General features: G+C 47.7%; 1 protein-coding gene across 5 annotated transcripts in view; it reads right to left on the reverse strand.

The window, feature by feature from the left end:
- The window catches only part of CAMTA1 (calmodulin binding transcription activator 1), a 680765-nt gene that overhangs the window by 566537 nt on the left and 93397 nt on the right, over positions 1-20831 (reverse strand). The window lies entirely within an intron of this gene.

The following is a 20831-nucleotide window of genomic DNA, read 5'->3' on the forward strand; positions in this document are numbered from 1 at the left end:
GGGGAAGAAGCAGCCTACAAACTGGGCTACGGACATCAAAGGATTCTCTCAGAAGTGAAATTACTTTTTCCCCCTGTGAAACGGGGTGCCCCAGGGACTGCGAAACAGCTCCAGTCTCCTGGGAGCGAGTCAAGGGAAAAACCAGCAGCAGCGTGGAGGCCTCTCCCAGGCACCAAGGAAAAGAAATAGGCATCCTTTCCTGCGTGGTGCTTTCTCAGCTCACAAGAACAAGCTGAGGAGGAGGCGGAGGAGCCTGGAGACCCCAGCGCAAAAGGGGTCCTTCTGCATCTTCTTCAGAGGAGAAAGGTGGAGCCCACCTCCTTACCCACTTTGGGGCTTTGCAGAGACACTTCGCCGGCCACTCTCTGATTAAGCCAGCCTCCCATAAGCTGCAGATGCTTTGTAAAACAGTTCCCTAGTCCTAGGAGACTGAGGTTGGTGGGGGTTGTAGTCCAAAACATCTGGGCAGCACCAGCTTGGGAAAGTCTGGATTCTATGCACCCCTGGTTTTGCATAGTGTCTTAAATTCATACAAATATACTCTCTGTGCATTGGGAATTGGAGTGGGCAGAATGTTCCATGATAGTCCAGGAAGGCCTTTAGGAATACATAGCGATTTTGCCTAATTTTGCATCCAAAATAATTCCCCTTTTTTTTACCATTTCCCACCAATTAATGAAAAATGAAATTGCATTTCTTTATTAAAGGGATAAGAATGTTTTGGTGGAATTTTCATGGGTGGGGTGCCCCTTATTGGCCAAGGGTTGCTTGTGGGTCTCTGTTCTTTCATTCTACAAATCATCTCTTTGGTGGGCTACACTTCACAACCCCCCTCCCCTGGTTTCCCGGGGGGAGGCATGGTGAGGTGAACTCCTTCCCCATGGGGCTTTTTCAGACCACAAAAGGCAAGCAGGGAGGGAGGCTGCAGAAAAGTGTTCTGGAAAGAAGCACATTCGCTCCACCTGCAGCCACCTCCCAAGGCCATACCCTCCAACACTTCTCCGATGAAAATAGGGACGTCCCATTCCATAATGATATTTTTCTATTTATACCCCACACATCATACTGGGTTGCCCCAGCCACTCTGGGCAGCTCTCAACATATATAAAAGCATAATAAAACATTAAGCATTTTTTAAAAAAAACACTTCCCTCTGGATTGCCTTCATACACCTCGGGGGTCGGATAATTCCATACCTCCGACATTTCTCCAGTGAAAATAGTGGCATTCTAAGTAAAAGTAGGACATTCCAGGATCAAATGAAAAACCAGAACGGTTTCTCTAAATCAGGGACGTCCCTGGAAAATAGGGACACTTGGTGGCTCTGCAAGGACCCAAACTCTCTCTGAAATTTCCAAGGAATTCTGAAGTGCCCTGAAAACAAGCAGGGAAATGGAAGAAGCATCTTTCCTGGAATGAGCAAACTTCTGAAAAACCAGAGGACAGAATTTGGCACAGCACCCATTTCATCCTGGCCAAAGTTGGAGACTTGACATCACCTTTCCCCTCAGTTAGTTTTTCCTATTTCAAGTGATGGAATGGGAGGAAAGCAAAGGAACTTCTAGGTAATTGCACTCACAGAATGAAGAAGGAGGGAGGAAATGGGGGTGGGGGGACCAGTGTGCTATTATTTTCCTGGAGGCCCACCACCCGCCCCCAGTTCCATTAATTACTTCCAAGGTTTGTTTTTTCACTCCCTCCCTTTCTTCACTCCTTGACACTCCCTGGAACAAGAAGTGTTACAAGCTGTGCTTGCCTCTGTGACTAAAGCAGCAGCAGCCATGCATTTGACTCTTCTTAAAGGGGAAATGTACGAAAAAAGGGACACACACAAACACACACACACAGAGACACAGGGAAGGACTTCATATGGCAGCAGAGGGAGGGAGATGTGAAGAGCTCCTCAAGCACTTCACTACATCTTTGATGTTGGTAATGAAAAGACATACGGAAAGCAAAAGAGCATCCGCAAAGGAGATCTGTCAGGACTCGAACCAGGAGCCCTGTAGGCAGTGCCTAATTCCCCAGGCCACCCAGACAACTAAGCAAAGGAGAGGATTTGTAAGGTGACTGACGAGTATCCATAGAGTTCCCACCAGCCAGCAATAGCAGCCCTGCCCCCGGACTGGGCACTGAGCCCCACCCCCAAGGGCCAGATCCTGCCCACCAGATCCTAAGTTAAATAGAACCCTGCTAGATCCTGTTTACTGGTCCCATCACCTCCTGGCAAATAGAAGGGGAAGAAATGGAGGCAGTGAGAGATTTTACTTTCTTGGGCTTCATGATCACTGCAGATGGTGACAGCAGTCACGAAATTAAAAGACGCCTGCTTTTTGGGAGAAAAGCAATGACAAACCTAGACAGCATCTTAAAAAGCAGAGACATCACCTTGCCAACAAAGGTCCATATAGTTAAAGCTATGGTTTTCCCAGTAGTGATGTATGGAAGTGAGAGCTGGACCATAAAGAAGGCTGATCGCCAGAGAATTTATGCTTTTGAATTATGGTGCTGGAGAAGACTCTTGAGAGTCCCATGGACTGCAAGAAGATCAAACCTATCCATTCTTAAGGAAATCAGTCCTGAGTGCTCACTGGAAGGACAGATCGTGAAGCTGAGGCTCCAATACTTTGGCCACCTCATGAGAAGAGAAGACTCCCTGGAAAAGACCCTGATGTTGGGAAAGATGGAGGCCACAAGGAGAAGGAGACGACAGAGGACGAGATGGTTGGACAGTGTTCTCGAAGCTACCAGCATGAGTTTGACCAAACTGCGGGAGGCAGTGGAAAACAGGAGTGCCTGGCGTGCTCTGGTCCATGGGGTCACGAAGAGTCGGACACGACTAAACGACTAAACAACAACAACAAAAGATCCTGTTTTCAGCAGTGGCCAAGCAGATGCCTCTGGGAAGAGCACGAGGAAGGCACAAAGCCACTGGTGGATGAGCCTGTGCAGAAACCAGTCCACAGAGCAAAGGTACAATTTGCTGCTCCGCCCACTTTTGCCTCTGGCCCGCCCACTACTGGCATGTGACCCTCGGGAGGCTGCCCAGGAAGGAAATGCAGGGCTCTGGCTGAAAAATATATATACTTAGCTGGCAACCTGTAATTTTAAATGTGTGTGGGGGTTTTATTGTGTATATGTAATTATCGCTGGACTTTTAAAAAATGAAACTTCGGTGTGCAAGCATTTTTATCAATAAAAAAAAGTCCCCATCACCACTACTGATATCTGGGTATTTGGGTGGGTGTTCTGCACTTGGAGGGTAGGGCAGAGAGGATGGTGGTGATACATTAAAGAGATCAGGGACTCAGCTACATCAGTCAAAAACCAGTGTTAAAGGTAAAGGTAAAGGTACCCCTGCCCGTACGGGCTTGACAGACTCTAGGGTTGTGCGCTCATCTCACTCTAGAGGCCGGGAGCCAGCGCTGTCCGCAGACACTTCCGGGTCACGTGGCCAGCATGACAAGCTGCATCTGGCAAGCCAGCGCAGCACACGGAAACGCCGTTTACCTTCCTGCTTATCTACTTGCACCCGGGGGTGCTTTTGAACTGCTAGATTGGCAGGCGCTGGGACCGAACGACGGGAGCGCACCCCGCCGCGGGGATTCGAACCGCCGACCATGCGATCGGCAAGTCCTAGGCGCTGAGGTTTTACCCACAGCGCCACCCGCGTCCCCAAAAACCAGTGTTACAAACATGCAACACCAGATGGCGATGTGGAGCAGAAAACTTTTCTATGCAATTTTAATAGAGGTTTCCCTCCTCCCTTTTGTTAAAACAATTTAATTTGTCATTTATTTATAGCTTTTTTTCTCCTGTGTGTAGATAAACCCCGAGAAACAGACCTGATACTGGGATCAGCAGCCTCTAGCTAGAGAATCATGGTTTTAAAGGGCAGGCTTTACCTGTTGCAGACGCACAGGTAAAAAATGAATGAAGTTGATGGTTGTAGGAAATACCTATATAACTTGGATACAAAAAATTCTAGTTCCAGTCTGTCTAACTAGTCTAGAGGAGAGCAAAGCAGCCACACTTTCTCTTTTGTTCTCTTGGGGATAGTTAAAGATGACATCTCATTTTGCGGCCAACCCAAAAGAGAGAGAGAGATGTGAGACGGAGAAGGAATTTGTGAAACAGGATGCAACCTAGGAGGTACCCGTCTGAATGACAAAGGGATAGAAATCTCAGCTCAAGAGGTTAAAGATACAGGGACAGTCGGAAAAACTGGAGGTTCCTCACTCTACTGTTTTAATCCATGCAAATTCCACTTCTGAAAGTAGAGCTGCATGCAAACTTCCAGTACAACAGAGCTGGAGGACTGGAGCTCACTGGGGCAAGCAGGAAATCAAGGCAGAGGAAAGGGGGCAGGTAAGTCCAAGGAGAGATGTTTGATGGGCAGGAAAGGCAAGAAGCTGGGCGCAGGAGAGTCTGGGCAGGCAGCGGAAGGATCTGCAGAGAGGCAGGCCACGAGTGGAAGAAGTTGGGGCATAAAACTGCTGGGGGGCACTTCAGGATGAGCTCCTCTCCAATACGATCCATCAGGCTCCCTTTTCATTCCCACTGCTTGCTTAACAGCTGCCTGGCATTTCATTACAGACAATTCCTGCCTGCCTGTCCATTAGCCACTGGCTGCTTAATGCAAAGATCTTGAAATTTATTGGTGCTCTTTGGGTTAACGTAAGAGTACTCCGCATATATTTAAGCCTGCATTTGTAATTAATAGCCGTGCAATGTCACCCGGATGCCGCAAGCGATGTTTACATATTTACATTGGGGGGAAAGGGCCATGAGTCATCTTGGCGGGACTGTCGGCTCTGGCTTTATCTCTCGGATGTACTTTCTGGTCAATTTCACATCCCAGCAAAGGATTATGCCTGGCTCCCAGATTAGCATCGCCAGCAGTCAATTAACTCCACAGGAAAAGGGGGCTGCATGGGTGGACTTGAAACGCCTCCGCAACACAGGACAGAAGGCTCTGTGGCCAGCGCAGGTGGCCTGGTGCTGACGGTCTGGGGTTGCCTCGGCATACTCCAAAAAGGAGCCTTGTCCACCAAGACAGGCATTTCCCCCTGCACTGGCAAAGTCCGGTTTCAGGGGCTGGAACAGTTGACAGGGAGATGGAACAAGAGGCAGAGACTTGGGATGAAGCTTGCAGCCCAGTGGCAGGAAATGCCAGCTCCTGGAGGCCAAGTCTGATGGAACTAGGAAGCTGCCTTATATTGAATCAAACCTTTGGTGCATCAACCTCAATACTGTCTACACTGACTGGCAGCAGCTTCTGGGGGTTTCAGGGAGGGAGCCTTTCATCTGCGGAAGGTTAACTACAGTCCTTTGAGATGGAACCTTCTCAAAAGAGGAGCCCACTGCAGACCCCAGAACCAGAAAGAAATTCAGTCTCCTCTTATTGATGTGCTCTGCCGGTTGTGTTAAGCACACCCCTTAACACCCTGACTCCTGAAGTTTCACAGTGCATGGGATTGGCTGCAAACACCATTGGAGGAAGTGGATCAAGCTTCCTCAACATTGACCCTCCAGATATTTTTGAGACTACAATTCCCATCATCCCTGGCCACTGCTCCTGCTAGCTAGGGGTCATGGGAGTTGTAGGCCAAAAACAGCTGGAGGGCTGAGGTTGAGAAAGCCTGAAGTGGATGGTGATGTAGTGGCTGTCTTCTTTAAGATGAGATGGACTGACCCTTGTTGGCTATGGAGGTGATTCCTTATGTATCCTTCTGATCAGTTGAGTGTGACTGTTTCGTCCCATATTCATGGAGCTTTGTATGCCAGCTCTGAGGCAGTGGGGGCTTTGAGGGATGTGAGTCAACTGGAGTCTCCCTGAAAGATCGCACAGGCTCCATGCCCCAAGGAAGAGGCCAGGGAGAGAGCTTGACTCTGGGCTCTCTCTTTTGGGCTGGGGACTCAGACTCTTCCACCAAGGAGTCAGGTTTCACCACTCTGCAGCTGCCCAAGGATTAGCCTGGGAGTGCCAAGCAGCCAGGGCTGCAAAGCCCTCAAGTACCAGACAGGGCTTGACTTCTGAGGTGCTGAGTGTTGGCAGAGCAGCGTCCTTGGGAGACTATTAAGGGAGCTGTCCAGGGTCCTGTTGCTGTTTTCTGAAGCCTGTGAACTCTCCTCCTAGGCCAGTCCATCACACAGGCACACAGCCCAGGCATGATCGGCTGGTCACTTCCTTTAAAGAAATGAGGTGGTGTGTGTGGCCTTTTCCCTTTCATCCAAGTGAGGAGAGCCCATTTGCTTATGTCACAAAGGGAGCGCTGCTGTTTCAGTGCCCATGTTTGCACTTGTCATTTTGCAAGGGCCCTTTCGCAACCACTTTCTATTTAATTGTGACTGGCAATTATTCTGCAGCTTAAAGTCTTTTGCGAGAGAGACGAGAAGGAGCTCAACAGCCTGCCTGCCTTTACTGGGAGATCCTGAGATAATCCGATTCTCCTTCAGGATGACATTGTGGAGAGAGGAAAGCACTGCTTTAAAAACGAGAAGATGTTTTCTGAAATGTTTGGGGGGGAAACAAGACAAATTAGCCATTAAAAATTAATTTGGAAAATTACGACGCTTTGCTAATGGAGGCCACTTTGCACTCCCGATTCCCGCTTCTTCAGAAGCAGAAGCAAGGGTGGCCATTTCAAGCATGTCTTCTTCCATTTCATCAAAGCCTGGAAAGACGGAGATGAGTGTGTGCATGTGTTTCTGCTCGGCATCGATTCGCGCCCTGGCTAGATACAAAGCTTGGGATCCAAACCAAGCATGGAAGGTGATGGATGAACAGGAGATGCTGCATTAGCTGGTCTTGTCAACTTGTCACAGGCTGACCCTTTAAGTCCCATCCCACCCCTCACCCCCTGGCACAGCAGCAGCCTTAATTTTTTTAATGCATTTCTGTTACTTAGTACAATGTCATTCCTGGTTGTCTAAAGCTCCTGTCTTCTTATTGCTTGCTCAAACCTTCCCAATTCACAGGGCACAAGGCAGAGCCATCCACCTTCCTTCCCTCTAAACCTAACAGAGCTGCAATTCCCAAAGGAGTTTAACAGTGGATCCCTCTTTCCAGGGAACTGTAGCTCTGTGAGGGGAACAGTGGTCTGCTAACAGCTCTCAGCATGTTTAACAAACTACAGTTCCCAGGATTATTTGGGGAAAACCCTGACTGTGTAAAGTGGGAGGATACTGCTTTAAGCGTAAGGGGTGGATGTGACCACAGACTCAAAACCCTCAGTCCACCTCTGGCTTTGTCAGAGCAAAGGGCTCGCTCGGAGCTGACCATGGTGCTGCAATTGCTGCCTTGCTGTGGTAAGTGGGTTCCTTTGCCAAACCAGACACCAGTGCCCAAAAACAAAATTCCTTGGCTCAGAATGTGCTCCGAGGCACCCAGTTCTTAATTGTATCTTCATGCCTTTTGCAAATTGGCTCTGGTGAGTAGATCTTAGGGTTATAGTATAAGAGCAAAGTAGACCTGATGAGCCTCAAGTCTGCTCACCTCTTTTATATATTGAAAAGAGCAAAGCCCACTCGTAGCAATTGCATCAGGAACCAGCCTTGCTTATGCTCACCTGACTGCAAACCGGGTCCTCCGCACAATTGCTGCAAATGTTTCCCCAGCTCTCATTATTTTCAGAAAAGCTTCTAGACGCAGGACCAAGTTTGTGGAGTGAAGAGGGAGGGAAGGTGATTTTCTCAGAGAGCTTGGATGTCTTACAGAGGAATCCTCAGAAGAGCCCAATTTCCTGCCAATCTGTTCTCTCAGCAGCCCCTCAGTACATTGCTGGCTGGGCAGAGCAGCGTCTTTAGCATCCCACATTTGTTATAATTCCATGTTTTCAGTTGAAATGTCAGGTTGAACCCCACCACCACCAATTCCCAACACCCATTTTCAATTAAAGATGCAAAATACATTGTCCAGGGCTGTCTGTCCTGGACTGAAAAAACAGAATGGATGTTGGTGTGCTTGTTAGGTATCCAGTTTCACAGAACAAATTTGAACACCAGCTTGACACCACCACCCGTATCCATTTTCCTGGAGGCTGGGAAAGGTGCAATGCAGGCTGTGACATGATTTCATGAGCACTGAGATCACAATCTGACTTGGTGCAAATTGATGGCATTAATCTTTGGTTTAAGTTAATTCCCAAAGTACCCAGTGTGGGAACGGAGTGGAGAAAAGATGTGAAGCACATAGTTGTGCAATATATTTTGCAGAAAAGCAGGGTTATTTGCTCATTACTTATAACACAACACCTTTATCTTATATTTATAAAACAATATATTCAGCAAGACCTCTTGATCATTGCCGTTTGCTTCTGGTAATACTTCTGGTATTGGAGAACCTTTCTGCTGAAAATATCCAGAGCAGCTTTCACAACCAGATGCCTTCCAGATGTTTCAGGCTGCCACCCCACCATCAGGCCCAGCCAACACCACCATATGATGTTGAAGCTGAGGAGAGCAGGGGCTGATGGGAGTTGTAGTCCAGAAACATCTAAGGACACACCGGGTTGGAAACACTGCTCTAGAGGCCCTCCTGAGATGAATAAACATTGTGCAATTGCAAGTCTTAACAGCAAGTTCTTTTATGCAACCAATGACATTTTAAAAGTTCATACAGTAACCACCCTATTCAGAGATCTCATAGGATTTGCCAAACGGGTAGAGTCAGTGTTCTCATGAGAGAGATGTAAAGATGTCAACGTTTCCAAACATAAATACTGAGCTGGGCTGTCCTTGAGAGATCTGTCCCACCACCAAGCACACAATCTCTCCTGTGGGCATCATCTGCCCAGGGAATAGCTGTGTTTCCTCAACATCTTATGGCATCACTGTGAAGGACAATCCCATTAGAACATGTCCAATGTCTACAAAGCTTAAACCTGAAGACAAATGGGCAATGAAATGTTTGGTGGCTATGCTCTGCCACCACAATTGGAGGCAGCAATGCTTCTGAATACCAGTTGTCAAAAACCACAGGGTGTGTGGGAAATGCTGCTCTTCTGCCTGAATCCTGCTTATGGGTCTCCCATTGAAGAAGCTGGTTGGCCACAATGAGAACAGGAGGCTGGATGAGATGGGCCACTGGCACAATCCAGCAGGCTCTGCTTAGGTTCTCATGAAAACCAACAAGGGACAGATGTGACCAGTCTCAGAGGTCAGTGCCCATCAGATGCTACTACAAGCACCCCAAACAGCAGAACGCCAAACCTGGGGGGATACATTTTCAGAAGGAAAAAGCAATGTAGGTCAGTCACAAGCCGTGCCATAGAGCCTTCTCCATCTCAAAACAGACATTCCCTCAGTCATGTCTCAGGGTGGAAACTATTTCTAGCTTCTGCTGACGCACCATGCCGGGCATGTGAGCAAAATCCATTAGGCAAATAGTGGCTCTCTGTGCAGCTATGCCACCCAAGGAGGTAGTCCAAGGTGTGCGCCTGCCAGAGAGCTCCCTTGGCCTCCACAAAATGGCAATCAGGCAGATGTGCAACTGAAACGAAAGCAACAAGCTCAGAGCAGGACCAGTTTCCAAAGGGCACGGTAGACTTATCTCCCTCCTGGGGATGGAAGCAGAATCAGCTGATTCCGGTAACAGATGTGGCGATGTGCCTCACAGCTTTGAATCAACGGATGGAGCTGGCAGCCAGTGGAACAGCTTTCCCTTGCATCTGCGTGTGGGTGTTTCCTCTGACTAATTGTATCACTAATTCCCAAACTGACACAGAAATAACCAAGCCTGGCTGGTTCAGATCAAGTCCATCGCCTTGACTCCAACAATGGCAGATCCTTCCAGGTATCTTGTAAACAAGGCATGAAATCAAACACACACATGCAAACACACACACACACACACACACACATTTACAGAGGCTCATTGCTTCTAAACCAGGAGGTTCTGTTTAGAGGTGATGGCTCATATTGATCAACCTACCCTCCTCAATTGTCATGGACTGGCTAGATACCCAGGAGTGGTGGGAGGCGCCAGCTAGGGAACCCCAAAGAGAACCTGCAAGGAAAGAAGACTCAGAGCCAGGTGGCTGGTAGTGGGATGATGATGAGTGGCCAGAGGAAGACCAGTCAGGAGGGGAGCTGGTCAGTCGGAGGGGAAGACCCCCTGGCATCTTCACCAACCAGACTCATCTCTGCCTCTTGGCCCCTTCTCCTCTCCAGCCTCTCTTCTGGACCGCTCTCTGCCATAGCCTCTTCCTGCTCACTAAACCCTATTGCCTCTTCAGCTTCAGAGACCTCCTTCTCCCAGTCTGTTCCCTCTTCTCCCTCTGGCATGAAGCAGAAGGAGCAAAGACAGGCACGGCAATGGAGTCTCAGATTTATTCCACTCTTCAGTCAAGGCGGCGAGGGAAGGCTCCCCAAACAGCTTGCAAATGTCAGTTGAAAAGACATGACACAAAAGGAAAAGGAATTGGATGGGCGGAGGAGAAAAGCAAGCTCAGGCACTATTTTGTAGTTACAGAATTCTTGTAATGGCCGGCTAGAATGGAAAGATTTCAAGCATAAGAGGCACCAAAAGTTGATGATCTGCAGTTGCATCTCTTCCCTGCTTTCCAGCAGCCTGATGGAACAACTGTTCCCTTTTGTCTAATAACCTCTTTCAAAGCCACATAAACACCATTGGCATCAGCAATACATAGTAAAGAGTTTGCAGTACTTAGGGAAATAAGTGGTTTTGGTAGGTTGGGAAAAGAAGATTTATGGCATCTCCCCACCATAGAGTTTAACAGGCATAATGAGGTGAGACAAAGAATGCTGTCTATTTGAGAGAGGAAACCCTTTAAAAGAACTGCTCAAACTTCATTAGATTTGTGGTTACAATTTCCTTGTGTCCTTGCAATCACACTTCTAATCTGTAAATATTGGAAGAAAAGTACTTGCAAACAAAATGGAAGAGGAATTAGGGGAAGAGATCTCCAAACTGCAATCCAGGTTTCAGGCGGCAAACAGGCCTGTAAAATGGACCCAAGGCTTTCTTCAGCAATGGCCTTGAAAGACAGCAGTTGTAAGATACCGTGTTAAGCACCACCTTGGGTTTTTCTTCCTTTTATGTACCCACACAACTCTGAAAGATGCTGCTTTTGTTGTTATGAGGCCAACACAGACACTTGTGGAACTGAAAACCGTCTTTAAAAAATATTGGCAAAATATATGAGGACACCCAAGGGCAGTAAGCCGTAACAAGGTACCATTCCGTGCACAAGTACTTAACTTGAGCTCTTTTGAGAATGGTGTGGAAGGAGGCGCGGACAATGGACAGGGACGTTGAAATGCATGCTGCTTGCGAAATACTGAAAAGGTGACGCCTGTTGTGGAGGGATGGCTATGGCAGCCTTCTGCAGCCTAGTGCCCTCTAGAGATTCTGGACTGCAACTCCCATCAGCCCCTACATCATACGTTCATGCTGCCTAGGCCTGCTGGGAATTGTAGTCCAAAACATCCGGGTGAAGTAAAGCTTGGCCTACGGTGCCCTCCACCCTGGGAGTTTTATGCCAAAGGGAGCGTTGAGACACAAACTCTTCATTCAAGTCAGCTGTTTCCTGCAACGTGGAGGCTCTTTGCTGATTACTGGAATAATATCAAGCCAATTGGCGAGGGGGTGGGGGTGGAAACAGCAGCCTCACTTTAATCATTAAAGTGCTCTTTACGTAATGTCTAGAATGAGCTATTTTTCTGGGTCATATTTTAAGAGCCACGCACGGAGTCTTCAGTTTCGTTTCAGTAAGTTGCTCTACAGCCTGCCAGTGGTGATGTGCTCCTGGCACTCGTCAGAAACATGCTTGCTTGCTTTGGCTTTTGGGGTCCATTAGCCCATCTCACTGCACTTTAGCCAGTTCTGGGGGCGCTGCTGCCACCATTACTGATTGCTGCTTGTTGCATTGATTTTAAAGAACTTGCATTTTAGTGGGTTGCAAACCGCCTCAATGTTGTTTTTTTGGCGAGGACAGGCGGTTTATAATTTGCTTCAAATGAAATTAAAACTATTTTTCAAATAATAATAATAATAATAATAATTTTATATACTGTATATTTAAAAATTGGGGGGAAGGGGAATCTGAGCTACGTGGCACTCACAGGAGGTGTGAGAACTTTTGGCTGCAGCAAAAGTCATTAGATTCTGGGGCTCCCCAGCCCTCTTTGGGGTAGTCAAGGAAAAGCGCAGCAACGTAATTATTTGTTTAACAAAATTTATATACCACTGGATTGCAATAAAAGCTCACGGCCTAGGACCCTCATACCTACGGGACCGCCTCTCCTGGTATGCCCCACGGAGGACCTTAAGGTCCATAAATAGCAACACCTTAGAGGTCCCGGGCCCCAAGGAAGTTAGATTAGCCTCAACCAGAGCCAGGGCTTTTTCAACACTGGCTCCGGCTTGTAAAAATGTTACATGGGGAAAAATATATATGAGGCACTACACTTCTGTAAAACAAGAAAATCCTTAATAAAATATTAAAAAAAAAAAAAAAAAAAAAAAAACACTGGCTCCGGCCTGGTGGAACGCTCTGTCTCATGAGACCAGGGCCCTGCGGGATCTGATTTCTTTCCACAGGGCCTGTAAGACAGAGTTGTTCCACCTGGCCTTTGGCTTAGAATCAGTTTGATTCCCCCCCCCCCTTTCTTTTTTCCTTTCTCCTCCTGTGATAAGGCTGCATTTTAATGTTTCAATGTTTTAATGTTGTATTTTAATCTTGATTTTAAGTTGTATTCATTCAACTTGTTTTTATTATTGCTTATTGCCTGTTGCTTGTTAGCCGCCCTGAGCCTGGCCTTGGCTGGGGTGGGCGGGGTATAAATAAAATTATTATTATTATTATTATTATTATTATTATTATTATTATTATTATGTGGTTTACAAGGAATAAATACCTAAAATAAAGCCGCAGAAAGGTATGCAAAGGCAAGGCAGGTGAGAACACAGTTCTGGCCCCCATAATTATTCCAGCCGTTCCTGTCTCATCTGGGCTTTCAAGGTCGTCTTTGCAGATGTCTTTGGACACCATGTTCCAAAGCAAGCCAGTGTTTGGAGGCAAGGATATCAGAGGCCAGCAGCCCCCAAACAGGCAAGGAATCTTCTTACATGCCCAGCTCGAATCCTGTGGTGACAGATGATAAAGGCTTACTTTGCATGCCAAAGGTCCCGGGTTCAACCCCTGGATACCCCAGGTAGGGCTGGGAATGTCCCCTGCCCCAAACCCAGGAGAGCTGCTGCCAGTCAGTGCAGACAATAGTGCGCTAAATGGACCAATGGTCTGACATTAGAAGGCAGATTTCTATATTCCTATGTTCCTTTGCTTGTCCCTCTAAGGTAGAAGAAAGAAAGGAAGCCATGGTGGGTACCAAAAGCCAAAAGGGGCTTTTTTAGGTGTGCTAGTTTAGCAATTTTGGAGAGCCATAGGGAGCTGCCTTAGATACTGAGTCAGATTGCTGGTTCACCAAGCACATCTACTGGCGGCGGCAGATCTCTAGGGTTCCTGGCAGGAATCTTTCCCAGCTCGGCTTGGAGATTTTGCAACCTTCTGCATACCCAACAGCTGGTCTGCCACTGAGGGATATGGGCCCTTCTACAGCACCCTTCAACCAGAAGACCCCAGACCCCTTCCCAAACAAAACAATGTGATAGACGCAGAGCACATCAAAAAAAGCACACAGCTGCGTGGATACAACACTGCAATAATTAGAAGACAACATCAATCAGAGGAGGACCACAGCACAGTGGCGCAGCGCAAATCTGGTATGGTTTGCACCCTAGCACCTTCCAGTTAAAAGGATCTTGTGTAGCAAGGCTGGAAAAGTTCTCCAAGAGCCACTCTCATTGCCCATTACAGTAGCATCCTCCAGATATTTTGGACTAGAACTCCCGTCAGTCCCAGACAATGCCACAACGGTGTGTGTTTGAGAAGAAGAAGAAGAAGAAGAAGAAGAAGAAGAAGAAGAAGAAGAAGAAGAGGAGGAGGAGGAGGAGGAGGAGGAGGAGGAGGAGGAGGAGGAGTAGTAGTTTGGATTTGATATCCCACTTTATTACTACCCGAAGGAGTCTCAAAGCGGCTAACATTCTCCTTTCCCTTCCTCCCCCACAACAAACACTCTGTGAGGTGAGTGGGGCTGAGAGACTTCAAAGAAGTGTGACTAGCCCAAGGTCACCCAGCAGCTGCATGTGGAGGAGCGGGGACACGAACCTGGTTCCCCAGATTACGAGTCTACCACTCTTAACCACTACACCACACTGGCTCTCCAGTTTGGAAGACCCGTTCTGAGCCCCTCGATCCAGGGCAGAGGAAACCGGCCAAGGGATTTCTCGGGGTTTTATGCTGTGGCCAGCACATTTCATATTTAAGCCAACCTCAAGCCCCTCTCCTCCTGGGATCCTCAACCCCTTAAGATTAATTCCTGCCCCCTCCGTGTACCACCACAGCCCAGTCTATAAACCACGCCACATCTCCCAACCCTCAAGTCCCTTGGAAAGCTGGAAACCCACTTTGATCAATTTCACTGACCAGCCTGAAATGCTAAAATTGTGAATGGCGTCAGCCCCAAAGTGCTCCCTTTCCTGGAACAGGGAGAGGAGGGGTTGCCTGCAGAAGCTTCTCAGCTCTCTGGACACTTTGGCTCGTTCTAGGCACTGTTTTCTGACATCGCTGCAAGCGAACCCAGCCAAGTTCACTCCTACACACACACACAGGGCACTCCTCAAAGGTCCACGTGGACTTGAGGGCTCAACAGATGCTTTTGCCCGCCCCCCACAATCACGGCAGTCACCTTCAGGGACATTTCCTACAGCAGCTGGAGATTGTGTGTGCGTGGAAAGGGGCAAAGAAAGCAAACAAGTAGTTTAGTAATAAATGCAAATGATTTTAATTGACTGCTGAGGCCAAAACTGCATTGCCAATTGAGTTTAATATGGATCATATTTAGATTTGTAATGAAAGTAATGTCTCTGGTGCTCACGGACCGTGCCGTGCGGCGAGAGGGTGACCTAGAGGGAAAGCTCAGAGTCCTGCACCAATTGAGGGGGAGGCCACAGATTTCGGAGAGCAATTCTCTCCCCTTCCTCCAAGGACCTTGGGAAGCTGGAAACGCAGCACCCCCCCAAAGAAGGCAGCCCACACACCCCACACACCCCTGGGCCCTTTGGACAAAACTCCGCTCAGCCCTTCCCCTGCCGTGATGGTCACGGTATGGATTTCAGCAAGTTGCAAATCCAGCCAGACAATTAGTCCTCGTCCCCTTGCCGCTAGCTCCAAATTGCCTTCCATATCAAATTCAGGCTCCTTGACTTCACCTCCAATGCTCGGCTCCTGCTACCTTGCTTTGCAGATAAACAGGACAGTGGCCGTCACGTCCTCCAACGTTGTAGGAAGACAGAGGAAGAATTTGGGGCATCCTCTCCCCAGGGGGTGTCCGTCATGCGCCATCTTTATATTCTTTCCACAAGCTAGCAAAAAAAAGCCCAGAAGCTCTACCCCCTTACCCCCAACCCACCCAAGGAAAGTGTTTTAACGACTGCTTGAGTTTATTTGCCGCCGTCAGAATGATTTCTTGCGGTGTTTTTATGAAATTATCGTTTTATCGAGTTTTTAAGAGCATGTTTAGCTTTTCGTGGCATCCGGAGCAAAATAATGAAAGGATGGCCTGTTTTAAAACAAAACACTGCATAAGCCATCTTTACTACAGCCAGAAATAGCTCTGGAAAAGCTGGCGGCCTGAACAACCAGGCTGGGAGCAGAACAGGGACTCAGGGGTGCAAGGGAAATGGGAGAGTCTGGCCTTGTGAGAGTACCTTGCTCTCTGCCCAAGAAGCCAGGCTAAGAAAGTCCCAGAGAGCCTGGGGGAAATCCAGTGGGAGATACCTAAATCCCCTTTGTGTAAGATAAAGGTAAAGGGACCCCTGACCATTAGGTTCAGTCGTGACCGAATCTGGAGTTGCGGCGCTCATCTCGTTTTACTGGCCGAGGGAGCCGGCGTACAGCTTCCGGGTCATGTGGCCAGCATGACTAAGCCGCTTCTGGCAAACCAGAGCAGCGCACAGAAACGCCGTTTACCTTCCTGCCAGAGCAGTACCTATTTATCTACTTGCACTTTGATGTACTTTCGAACTGCTAGGTTGACAGGAGCAGGGACCGAGCAACGGGAGCTCACCCTGTTGCGGGGATTCGAACTGCCAACCTTCTGACTGGCAAGTCCTAGGCTCTGTAGTTTAACCCACAGTGCCACCCGTGTCCCATCCCCTTTGTGTAGATATCTTTTGGCCACCTGAAGAGGAGGCACTGACGAGCTCTCTTTTCTGCCAACTAGGTTGCACAGCAGTGTGGGGATAGACATACACCCTGACAAACTCTCCACCTATAGACTCCCCAGCCCCACCTTGAAAGGTTTACTTCATAGAATTGTAGAATTGGAAGGGACCCCATGGGTCATCTAGCCCAACCCCCTGCAATGCAGGAATCTTTTGTCCAGTGTGGTGTTCAAACCCATGACCCTGACAGCAAGAGTCTCATGCTCAAACGACCAAGCTCACAAGCACCTTTTTCTTTCCATTCAGGTATTGGACATTTGTAAATGTTACGCTTCCACACAACACCTCACTTAACGGCTATCTCTAGAATCAAAGCATCACAGAATCAGAGGAACCTGCCTTGCTTGGTTCATCTAACTCAGTGTTGTCCAGCCCTCCTGGGTGACAGGTGGAGGACATTCCCAGACTCACCTGGAGATGCCGGGAATTGAATTGAGGACCCTCTACATGCAAAGAAGATGGCCTCCCACTGAGCTAGGGTCTCCTCCCTCCACTACAGCCCAGAAAGCTAAGGAGAGCAGCAGTATGGCAGCCTCATGAACAATGGGTTAAGTGCCACCATTGGCTACATCTTCAGTATCCCCACAAGCATGGTCTGCATACACTTGGCACCATGGCCGTGCATGGCCCTGGTGCTGAAATTTGTAGTTGCCCAGCCCATTCATGGCAAATTTTGTGGGTGCTCAGGCACCCAGGGCCCCAGAGAGTCAGCATCTGTGTTGGTGGTTGCATGGAGACCCATCCACTTGCTTCATCCCAGAAGCACATTTGAGAAGACAGTCCCCAGTTGTCTGCTCCCAAGCAGAGGCAAGCAAAAAGACCCCCAAATACGTGACCTCACCAAATGGCCATGTAAATTCACTCCAAGCTACATCCCTTTCCCTTCCCCCCTCCTCAAAAAAGGAGGGGGGGGGATACAATCCAGCTACTGAGACGGGAGCTTTCATTGGCTGTTTCATCTTACAGCTCACATTGCATTCAAATATTCTCCACCCCACCCCACCCCACGGCACCCCCAGAAATCCTCGCGTAAAATTGCCAGCATTCATTTTGAATTCTGACAGCCACGACAGTGCGGGAGACATCAAGGTCAGGAGACCAGCGTGATTCGAGGCAATCTGTACCTCTTAAAACAGTGACAAATATGTTATTTAATTTTAATGAGCTTTTTTGCATCTCAAATCTAATTACAGCATTATCAAGTACTGCTTTGAACTGCAGGTGGCTTCTCGTTACTTCCATGGCGGCTGCTACAAGCCGTTTTTCGTGAATACTAATAACTGCTTAATTTTACTATAATTTTTTTTTTTTAAGAGAAAGAAACAAAGGATGACAGGGGGTGGGGAGAGAGAGAGAGAGAAGGACGTTTCCTTGAGCTTTCGAAAGCAACGCCAGGATTCCTTAAGGGGTTAAATCCTGCCACTGAGCTGAAGGGCAATAATGTAAGGCCTGGTTGCCCAAGAGGGTCAAATAGAAGGGAACTGGAGTTATGGGGTACAGCATTCCCCAAAGGTTGCAAAGGAGCTACCTGGCTCCCTTTCTTCTCAATAGCTTACTATTCTATATACAGAGTCCTCCACCCTTGTGCTAATGGAGAACTTTGTAGCTGACAGATCTTCTAAGTGACAAATCTGTGGGGTGTAATCTATGGCAGCAGTCAAGTACAACATTCCTTGTCTGCCTAGAGTGGACACAGACAGGAGGATGTTGATCCAGTCAGTTGAACTTCCTGTTACACAAAAGGTCCAGTCATGCAGCCACCTTCCTTCTCTTGACTCTTCTTCTTCCTCCTCTTCATGCCATGCTCTCCTAATACTGATGTATTTTGCTGTCTGCTGACGCTCAGCCACCAGGACATGGGCTCATTCCCATATGGGATGAACGCAAACCCTCTTCTGTAACTCTAAGCTAAATCCTGCCTTCAGGGGTCCAACTGTGAACTGAATGTGAGTAAACTTCTTATTACTTTTAAAAGAAGCTTCTTGTGTCTTTATTCTTTTTAGGAGGGGTAAAAGGTGTCTTACCAGGAATATACTCCAATCTGAAAAAAGCCAGATTGGATTGTTAAAGAGATTCAAATGAATCTACCAACTAGCTTCCTGGTATATATCGGGGAATGTTGTTCTGCTGCTGACTCACAAGTGTGAGTTTGGAAGGATACTATTAAATCAATATATCCTCTCCTAGTATCTACAACATTCCCACAAGATCTTCTGAGAAATGCATGAAGCCATTTATGCTGTCTCCTCGGACTGGCAAGTGGTTCTCCAGTTTCTTGGGCAGGAGAGCCCAACTACAACAGGAATCCCAGGGGATTTTTCTTACACTCTCCCACTGAGCTGTGGCCCTCCTAACTGGGGAGAATGGAGTGGCCAGCTCTAGTATGATAATCCGCTGGATACAAATTGCCTACAGGGAAGGGCAATTTGGTGTCCCAAGACTCAAGGAAGCAGGACAAGTACTCTCTGTTTGTTGGCTACTGGGTTTTGAAATTCATAGTGTTACAGGTGTGAGAGGGGGGTCAGTCTGGATGGCATCTATGGGTACCTTCCAGGTCTGGATCCTGTATCCAGTGATGTTTTGAATGTAGTAGAAGAGGCTGCTGAACCAGCCAATCCAGTTCTTTAGTTAAGGCGATGGCCTTGCTGGGCCTGTTAAGTACTCCCATTTACATGTTGGGAAAAGGTTGCCATGAAGACAAATGGGCGGGCCTTTTCCCACCTCCTCTGGCTGGATTCCACATCATTCTAGGATGGAGAACAATAGGCCAAGGGTGCATGTGCTGCTTGTGAGAGTTTGGCTGATGCCGGAAGCTGCAAAAACAGAGACACATCTTACTTTACGCTGGACCAAAAGCTGTGAGTTGGGGCTCCCCTGGACTCCTAATGGGGAACCGATATCTGTTGAAGTGTTAATGCTGTGAGCCCCTCCATCCTCTGCTAAGCTGTATATATGTGCAGATAAAAACATATATCCGTAAGTCACCACAGTCTCCGTGGACCTTCAGTCCAACAAAACAAAACCCCAAGTAAGTGCTGGGATCCCAGGAGTCTCTCAGAGATTGGGGTTGCATGTAACAATATTCTCTTTGTATTAAACCAGCAACTTCAATAAAAGCTCAACAACTTTGGTCGGCCCTCACGCATGTTCACTTCATCAAATCCGGCCCTCTTTGAAAAAAGTTTGGGCACCCCTGTATTAAACACATTCATGGGGTGTGTGCATGTGTCTCAATACAACACACGGCATTGACTCATCCCTCAACCTGGTGTAGCCCACAGTTGTGCATCATGTTAGCAAGGATGCACATGCTCTATGGGAGAGTTGAGGCAGGCACCATTACGGGCAGCTAGATCATAAGAACTTGAGAAGACCCTGCTGGATTACCCCATCTAATCCTGCATCCTGTTTCCACGGTGACCAACCACGTTAGTCAATGGGGGGGAACATAAGAAGAGCCTGCTGGATCCATCCGGCCCATCTGGTCCAGCATCAGTGGACAACCAGATGCCTCAATGGGAAACTCTCAAGCAGAAGCTGAGCACAAGAGCAACCCTTTCCCTCACATGTGATTCCAAGAAACTGGTACTCAAGAGATATGCCCTGCTGTTATGAGGCCCTGGTCATTAATTTCCAGGAATCCATTTGAAGAAGATCACAGTGGAAGAGAAAACGCAGCTAGATCCAGCAAGACCCAGGTGAACAGAGACTGGGTGGCTTTAGCCAAGAACTTCCCTGAGATCAACAGCTGAAGGGCAGCAACCAAATACTAAAAAATAATAATGTGCCCAGGTGTTCACTGGCTTTATTTCAGGGTTTTTTTTGACAGTGGTGCCAACTGGGCTGTGCATGAAAAAATCCTCGTACGTGGGATTTAGATAAAACATTCTTAATGGTTTATGTTTAAGAATCATATGTTTTCTGTCTCTGCCAATAGTAGCCCCTTCAGGGACCCTTAATAAATACCTTTGGCATGCAAAATAATGTTCAGAATCATACCATGCACTGGCACATGTTCCTCGAAATTTCAGTTTCCAAAGCTTGGCACCTTTACCCCCAAGCTCTCCTGGGCATTGTATTCAAGCATGCACGGAGTTTCACATTTATCTCTATAATCCCAAACCCTAGCGAGGGGACAAGTAAGCTGAAATGAACAGGTTCTGAACAGCACCTAAGAACAGGGGAAGTTGCCACACCCTGATGCAGGCCTATTATTATTATTATTATTATTATTATTAATCAGTTGCCTATAAACCTGGTTCACACCACTTGTTATTACTGCAGTTTCTAAATAAAATGCAATGGTCATGGTCATTATCAATGAAGACAAGGGACTGGGCTGCGACACCAGAGTCCAAAAGGAAAGCCAGGCAGATCCCACAGACCTCCTCTCAAACATTGCAAAGTTTGTGTGTTTTCCTTGCCCCCTTGTCTTTTTCTTTTTCTTTTCAATTCACTTGGTTCTGGGAAAGGAGAGGTTGTGGGAAAGAATTATCACTGCTCCATAGACGCCCTCTTAATT

Source organism: Podarcis muralis, chromosome 7 (genome assembly GCF_964188315.1).
Source record: "Podarcis muralis chromosome 7, rPodMur119.hap1.1, whole genome shotgun sequence".
Taxonomy (NCBI): Eukaryota; Metazoa; Chordata; class Lepidosauria; order Squamata; family Lacertidae; genus Podarcis; species Podarcis muralis.